Source organism: Terrapene carolina, unplaced genomic scaffold, assembly GCF_002925995.2.
Source record: "Terrapene carolina triunguis isolate 2854851 unplaced genomic scaffold, T_m_triunguis-2.0 Scaffold751, whole genome shotgun sequence".
Taxonomy (NCBI): Eukaryota; Metazoa; Chordata; order Testudines; family Emydidae; genus Terrapene; species Terrapene triunguis.
This window is the reverse complement of record NW_020665102.1, coordinates 925,268-933,183: the sequence shown is the minus strand read 5'-3', so window position 1 is coordinate 933,183 and position 7,916 is coordinate 925,268.

Sequence of the window (7,916 nt, the reverse complement as noted above, 5' to 3'; positions counted from 1 at the left end):
AATTTTCCATCCTCTATAACACTGATAGAGAGATATGCATAGCTGTTTGCTCCCCCAGGAATTAATTACTTACCCTGGGTCAATTAATAAGCAAAAGTGATTTTATTAAGTATAACAAGTAGGATTTAAGTGGTTCCAAGTAATAACAGACAGAACAAAGTAAATTACCAAACAAAATAAAACAAAAACATGCAAGTCTAAGCCTAATACAGTAGGAAACTAAATGCAGGTAAATCTCATCCTCAGAGATGTTCCAATAAGCTTCTTTCACAGACTAGACACCTTCCTAGTCTGGGCCCAATCCTTTCCCCTGGTACAGTCCTTGTTCCAGCTCAGGTGGTAGCTAGGGGATTTCTCATGACTGCAGCCCCCTTTGTTCTATTCCACCCCCTTTTATAGCTTTGGCACAAGGCAGGAATCTTTTGTCTCTCTGGGTCCCCACCCCTCCTTCTAAATGGAAAAACACCAGGTTTAAGATGGGTTCCAGACAGTACCAGGTGACATGGTCACATGTCCTGGGAGACCCCAAGCCTCCATTCTTCCTGGCCTGACTCACAGGAAGGCTTGCAAGTAGACAGAGCCATCTACAGTCAATTGTCCTGGTTAATGGGAGGCATCAAGATTCCAAACCACCATTAATGGCCCACACTTTGCATAATTACAATAGGACCTCAGAGTTATATTTCATATTCCTAGTTTCAGATACAAGACTGATACATTCATACAAATAGGATGATCACACTCAGTAGATTATAAGCTTTGTAATGATACCTTACAAGAGACCTTTCGCATGAAGCATATTCCAGTTATATTATATTCACACTTATTAGCATATTTTCATAAAATCATATGGAGTGCAACATCACAGATGGGTCATGGGAAGAGCCACAAGAACAATTAAAGGATGGGAAAATTCCCCCCAGAGCGAGAGATTCCAGGAGCGCCAGCGAGTTAGTTCATGAAGCAATTGGTCATGAGATGGGTCCCTGGGAAGGGATGGGGAAGGAGGGCGGTTGGGAGAGACGGGGTGAAATGGATGGAATAACCGAGAGATTATGACCTCCAAAACCTACTTGGTGGATGAGGCTGGAATTGGAAGATGTAACATACAAAGGCTTTGAGAGTACAGCAGCAGGTTCAGACTCCCAACCAAGCCATCAGCACTGGCACTTAGGGGATGCGGACAGCTGGGATGAAGCAGCTGTGGCAGGTAGGCATCTCTTGGTCGGAGGCTCAGGTGGGCCATGGAAAGTAGCCGAGCGAGGTCTTTGCCTGTGACTCCTTCGGCTCATGACGGGAATTGTCCATAGAGTCTGAAGATCATTTGTGATCTCTACCGGAGACTCTAGCGAAGCCAGAGATCTGGAGCCAAGATGCTCGTTCCATCACAATCATGGTGAAATTGGACCAGGCTGGACTTCCAGAGGCATCTAAAGAGCCCTGTGAAGACATCTTTGCCAAGAATTGACCTTCACCCAGGATGGCCTTAAAATTGGGCCCAGCGCTTCGGTGGCAAATCATCAGTAAAAGTGTGAAATTCACTGAGTCGCATTTTGACACAAGTGCCTGACGATTCGCTCTCCTGGATGATAATGTCGCAGAAGAGTAGCTTTGGCGACCAACAGGATCGAGACACTTCTGATCCTTTGTATAGGGAGTAACCTTGGCACTGTGCCACCTCCCACGGTCATTAACGCCATCCACAACCAAGGAATTGGGAGTTGGGTGTGAGAATAAAAATTCCGAATCCTTCTTTGGGGACGTAAGTATTTTTTGTTGGCTCTTCAATAAATGCAAAGTAATGCACATCAGAAACCAGAATCCCAACTGTGCATGCCAAGTGATGGGGTCTATATTAGCAGTTGTGATGAAGCAGTTGTTTTTTTTTCAATGGTTTGCATGCAGAGGGGGTGGGACTCAGATTCCCTGGTTTAATGAGATGGTGGGAGAGGGAGTTTGTTGTTACAGAGGGCCAGCGAACGGCCTGAAGAATGGATACCCCAGCGACTGGTGACCTGGTGATCAGGAGGCCCAGCTTGGAAGTCACAGCCAGTTCTGGCCAGTGGGAGGACAATAGACTGCGGAGAGAGGACACCAGTGACCTGACCAGCCAGTTCCAGCCAGAGGGGGACAAAGGACAGCTGATAGGAGAGGAGGCCCAGGTGACCTGTTTACCTGGACAGAAGACAAAGGACAGAGGCGGGGCTTGGGGGAGGTGATATTGGATGCCCATCTGTAAGAAGGAGGTCTCGGGATTGGAGAGAGGGAGCAGCCAGAGCCCACCTGGATGCAGGAGAGACTTGGATGAGCTGGGCTGAAGGAGGCCGGGCCTGAGGGCCCTACGAGTTTCCTATGCTGTGTTCAAACGCTCAATAAACCCTCCTGTTTTACTCTGGCTGAGAGTCACTCCGGTCTAGAGAACAGAGTTGCATTATTCCCTTTGGGCGTGGAGGCCCCAGGGGTCCAGAGTAAGTGGACTCCCTGAGGGGGCCCACGGTGACAGACAGGCGTGCTAAGGCTCAGAGAGGTGCAGTTCCAGGAGGCGGAGGGGCTTAACCCCCGAGAGAGAGTGGACCCCCGAGAAGGGCTGTTGCACTGAAGGGGGTTCCCCCCCCCCAGGGACCACACGGGGCCAAAAGTGGGCACAACTGTGAGTCCGTGACAACATGGTAGCAGAGGACGGTTGGTGGATGCACCCTGTAGACAGTTGGCTGCGAGCGCAGGCTCTTTGCAGTGCGTGGCTGCCAGGAGAGCCGGGGAGTAGCCGTGGGGGCAGTCCGTGTAGCAACCGGGAGTGTATCAGACCCGACTCCCCAGTCAGCACGGGGAGACCCCAGTTGGATTCCTCCCTAGAGGAGCTGCTGAGACTGGAGCTGGAGCTGAAAGCGAAGGAGCTGGAGCTGGAGGATCGGAGGCTGGTGGACCGTACAGAACAGCGGAAGCCAAGTTGGAGTTGGAGGAGTGGCGGGCCAAGAGAGCCTGCCGGGGGGTAAGTGGGGAAGGGCCCCGAGATGCCAGTATTGTGGAGAATCTAGACACCAAACTGCTGCCCCAGTTCAAGGGGGGGGGAAATTGATGCCTACCTCACAGCCTTTGAGAAGGCTTGTGATCTGAACCAGATTGACCCCGCAGACAGGCTCCGCTGTCTGACCCCCCTACTGGGTCCCAAGGCCATAGAGGCATTCAGCCAAATGGATGGTATTGAGATGGGTGACTATGCCCTGTTCAAACAGGCTTTGCTGCTGAAGTTTGAACTGACCCCTGAGGCATACAGGAAACAATTCCAGGGTGTATACAAGACCTCAGGTGTCACTTACAACGAGGTCGCCAGCCTGCCGGGGGAATATCTCCGTAAGTGAGGGAGGAGCGCAGGGGCCACTACCGCAGAGGACGTGTATAACCTGGTGGGGTTGGAGCAGCTGTATGACATCTGCCCTCCAGACCTTAAGATGTGGTTAGTGGACCGAAGCCTAAAGATCTGGACAGTGGCGGATGAGTTTGTGGACAGCAGATCAGGGGGAAGCAGGGAGACCCACATCGGGGACTCAAAAGAGGAGTCACCCAGAGACCTCTCAAAGGTGGGACTCCAGGAAGCCCAACTCAGGGGTGCCCGTGAAGGCCAGGGAAGGCCGACCCCCCTCGTGGGACTTGAGGGACCTGAAATGTAATTACTTCAGCACATCAGCTTTGATATACCCTTGGGAAGTGACTGTGTTTCTTTAAGACAGGATCCGGACCCGGTGCCAGTAACGGCCAAAGAGCTGAACCCAGAGATCGGGAGGCGGAGAGGGCAGGAGCCAGTGTGCATGTGAATAGCCCATAAATGGCTGGGTCAGCAGGGCTGGAGGGTACTTTCCCCCCTGGCTAGTAGCACAAGGGAAGACCTGCAAAGCTCTGGTTACCTGCCTGTCTGTAGCCAGCCCCTGGACCTGAGTGGGACAACAGCCCTGCCCAGGGGAGAGGTGCTCCCACTGGCTCTGATGCGGCAACCAAAGCAGTGGACTCACTCCCTACCCTCACTGGGACATGGGTGCTGAGGGTGGTCGGACCCCCAGATAAGGTCCTGTAGTGAAGACACATCTGAATGGGGGCCCCAAAGAGGTTGGGGTGCATGACCAGCTCCCTGCAGAGGTGCTGATGGGGGATGGACTGAAGTACTGGCCAGACACTGCCCTGGTCTTTGCCTGTGGCTAAGGTCAGGGAGGGCCCTTGGCCTGGCACCAGCAATCCACCCAGCAGGTGGGCGTGGAACCTCCAATGGGGGGAAGTGAGTTGCCAGGGACAGGGCTTAACAGGGCTGAGACTGAGGCCTTGTCCTGAGGTGGAGAAACTGAGGCACAGCCATGCAGGCTGAGACCCAAACCCAGCAGCTGAATTCTAGACCTAGCCACAGGTGGGCCCTGCAAGGTATTGCGAGATCCTGGGGAAGGATCCAGGTGAGAGAAGTGACCCAGTACCAGGAAAGGGCTTCCTGAGGGAAAACTGAACTTGGGGGATCAGAGGGTGTCTGGTGGTCCCCCAGAAGTACCACAGGGGGGATGTCCCTTCTTCTAAACATCAGGGGGTTTGGCGCACCCGGCGAGAGCTGCTGCAGAACATTTACTGCCCCAGAAATTCACAGGGGTCCACCCTTTTGAGTTGGTGTATGGAAGGAGAAGGAGGGGACCCCTGGACTCGATGAGAAACAAAAGGGGACTCAGTGGTGGATTCTGAACTATCGTTCTGGGGAAAGCTCACTGAGCTCATGGGTTTGGCCAGGAAGAACCTAGCTGGGGCCCAGGAACAGCAAAAGGGCTGGTATGACAATGAGCCTGATCAGGGACCAGCAGAGGGGTCTCAGCTCAGTGTGAAGGGCGCCTGGGAAGAGCCCTGTGACATCAACAACCAGCTGATGGAGGTGAGTCATGTGCTGGAGCTGCCCAGTTGGGCAATTGTACCATGTCGACATAATGAAGCTGTATTTTGACAAGGAGACTGGTGGTGTGGCCGTGTGTGTGGGCAGGGGAAGGAGAAGGGGAAAGGGAATCTTTAGGATGTTCACCGACACACCTCAGACACGGGGCTGGGTGCGGTGCTGACGCAGGCCAATGCGAAGGGGGAAAGACACCCCATCGGGTACCTGAGCAAGAAGCTGCTCCTCCGGGAGCAGAACTATGCAGCCATAGAGAAGGAATGCCTGGCCCTGGGATGGGCTCTTAAAAAGCTGCAGCCGGATCTATTTGGGTGGCTCTTTATGGTGTACACTGACCACTCGCCCCGACCACTCGCCCTGATGTGGCTGCACTGGATGAAAGGGGCCAATGCCAAACTCCTACGGTGGAGTCTGATCTGCCAGGATGATCATATGGGGGTGGTCCATGTTAAGAGGAGTGCAGATGTTATAGCTGATGCATTGTCCCGGAGATGGGGGGGGCCTGACCTTCCCCAGGTCACTAGCTGGAGTGACCCCGCTCAGTTCAGTCTCGAAGGGGGGAGAGATGTGAGGAAGTTGGGGATTTTTGTAGTGTTTTACATGAATAGTGTGTGCATGCCTCAGTTTCCCCTTGTGCTGCATGTGTAACAAGGTGGTGGGAGAGGGTTTGTTGTTACAGAGGACCAGGTGTGACCTCGCCTAGCAGCCGGGATCCCCGGACAACGGCCTAGAGATGGGGAACCCTCACAACTGGTGACTAAGAGGCCCTCCCCAGTTTGGCAGTCAGCTGGTTCTGGCCAGTGGGAAGACAAAGGGCTGAGGAGAGAGGACCCCAGTGACCTGGTGAGTCGGTTCCCACCAGAGGGGAACAAACTACGGAAGAGAGAGGGCCCCAGTGACCTGTTTACCTGGGATGGGAGACAAAGGACAAGGGAGGAGCTGCTGGGGCCGGTGAGATCAGATGCCCAGCTGGGTCTCTGGATGGTAGAGAGGAAGCAGGCAGAGCCCACCTGGATGCAGGGGAGACTTAAATGTACTGGGCTGAGGGAGGCCAGGCCTGAGGCCCAGAGAGTTTCCTATGCTGTGTTCAAACGCTCAATAAACCCTCCTGTTTTATGCTGGCTGAGAGTTGCTCCGGTCTAGAGAACAGGGTTGCATTATTCCCTCTGGGAGTGGAGGCCCCGGGGGTCCAGAAGCGAGTGGACTCCCTGAGGGGCCCATGGCGACAGACAGGCATGCTAAGGCTCAGAGAGGTGTGGTTCCAGGAGGTGGAGGGGCTTAACCCCCTAGAGAGAGTGGACCCCCAAGAAGGACTGTCGCACTGAAGGGGGTTCCCCCCACGGACCACAGGGGGCCAAGAGTGGGCACGACCTCTGAGTCTGTGACAGGGGAACGGACGGACAGAGAAAGGGGAGTGAGGGGCATGCACAGACAGAGAAAGGGGAGTGAGGGGGATGGACGGACAGAGAGGGGGGATGGATGGATGGAGAGAGGGGAGTGATGGGAAGGAGGGTGCAATGGGGGGGCCTCATGTTTCATACTGAGAAAGCGGGGCAATCGGCTAGTTATCTTAGGTGCATTTACACGTACGCAAGAAACCTGGGAAACAAGCAGGGAGAACTGGAAGTCCTGGCACAGTCAAGGACCTATGATGTGATTGGAATAACAGAGACTTGGTGGGGTAACTCACATGACTGGAGCATTGTCATGGATGGATATAAACTGTTCAGGAAGGACAGGTACGGGAGGAAAGGTGGAGGAGTTGCACTGTATGTAAGGGAGCAGTATGATTGCTCAGAGCTCCAGTATGAAACTGAAGAAAAGCCTGTTGAGAGTCTTTGGGTTAAGTTTAGAGGCCAGAGCAACAAGGGTGATGTTGTGGCGGGCATCTGCTATAGACCACCAGACCAGGAGGAGGAGGTAGACGAGGCTTTCTTCACACAACTAACTGAAGTTTCCTGATCACAGGCCTTGGTTCTCATGGGGAACTTCAATCCCCCTGACATCTGCTGGGAGACCAATACAGCAGTGCACAGAGAATCAAGGAAGTTTTTGGAGAGTGTTGGGGACAACTTCCTGGTGCAAGTGCTGGAGGAACTGACTAGGGGCCATGCTCATCTTGACCTGCTGCTCACAAACAGGGAAGAATTGGTAGGGGAAGTAGAAGTGGGTGGCAACCTGGGCAGCAGTGACCATGAGATGGTCCAAGTTCAGGATCCTGACAAAAGGAAGAAAGGAGAGCAGCAGAATATGGACCCTGGACTTCAGAAAAGCAGACTTGGACTTCCTCAGGGAACTGATGGGCAGGATCCCCTGGGAGGCTAATATGAGGGGGAAAGGAGACCAGGAGAGCTGGCTGTATTTTAAAGAAGCCTTATCGAGGGCACAGGAACAAACCATATGGATGTGCAGAAAGAATAGCAAATATGGCAGGTGACCAGCTTGGCTTAACAGAGAAATCTTCGGTGAGCTTAAACACAAAAAGGAAGCTTACAAGAAGTGGAAACTTGGACAGATGACTAGGGAGGAGTATAAAAATATTGCTCGAGCATGCAGGGATGTAATCAGGAAGGCCAAAGAACAACTGGAGTTGCAGCTTGTGAAGGGATGTGAAGGGTAACAAGAAGGGTTTCTACAGGTATGTTAGCAACAAGAAGAAGGTCAGGGAAAATGTGGGACCCGTACTGAATGGGGGAGGCCACCTAGTGACAGTGGAAAAAGCTGAAGTACTCAATGCTTTTTTTGCCTCGGTCTTCACAGACAAGGGCAGCTCCCAGATTGCTGCACTGGGCAGCACAATATGGGGAGGAGGTGAGCAGCCCTCAGTGATGAAAGAACAGGTTAAGGACTATTTAGAAAAGCTGGACATGCAACAAGTCCATGGGGCCGGATGCGCTGCATCCAAGGGTGCTGAGGGAGTTGGCTGATGTGATTGCAGAGCCATTGGCCATTATCTTTGAAAACTTGTGGCAATCGGGGGAGGTCCCGGATGATTGGAAAAAAG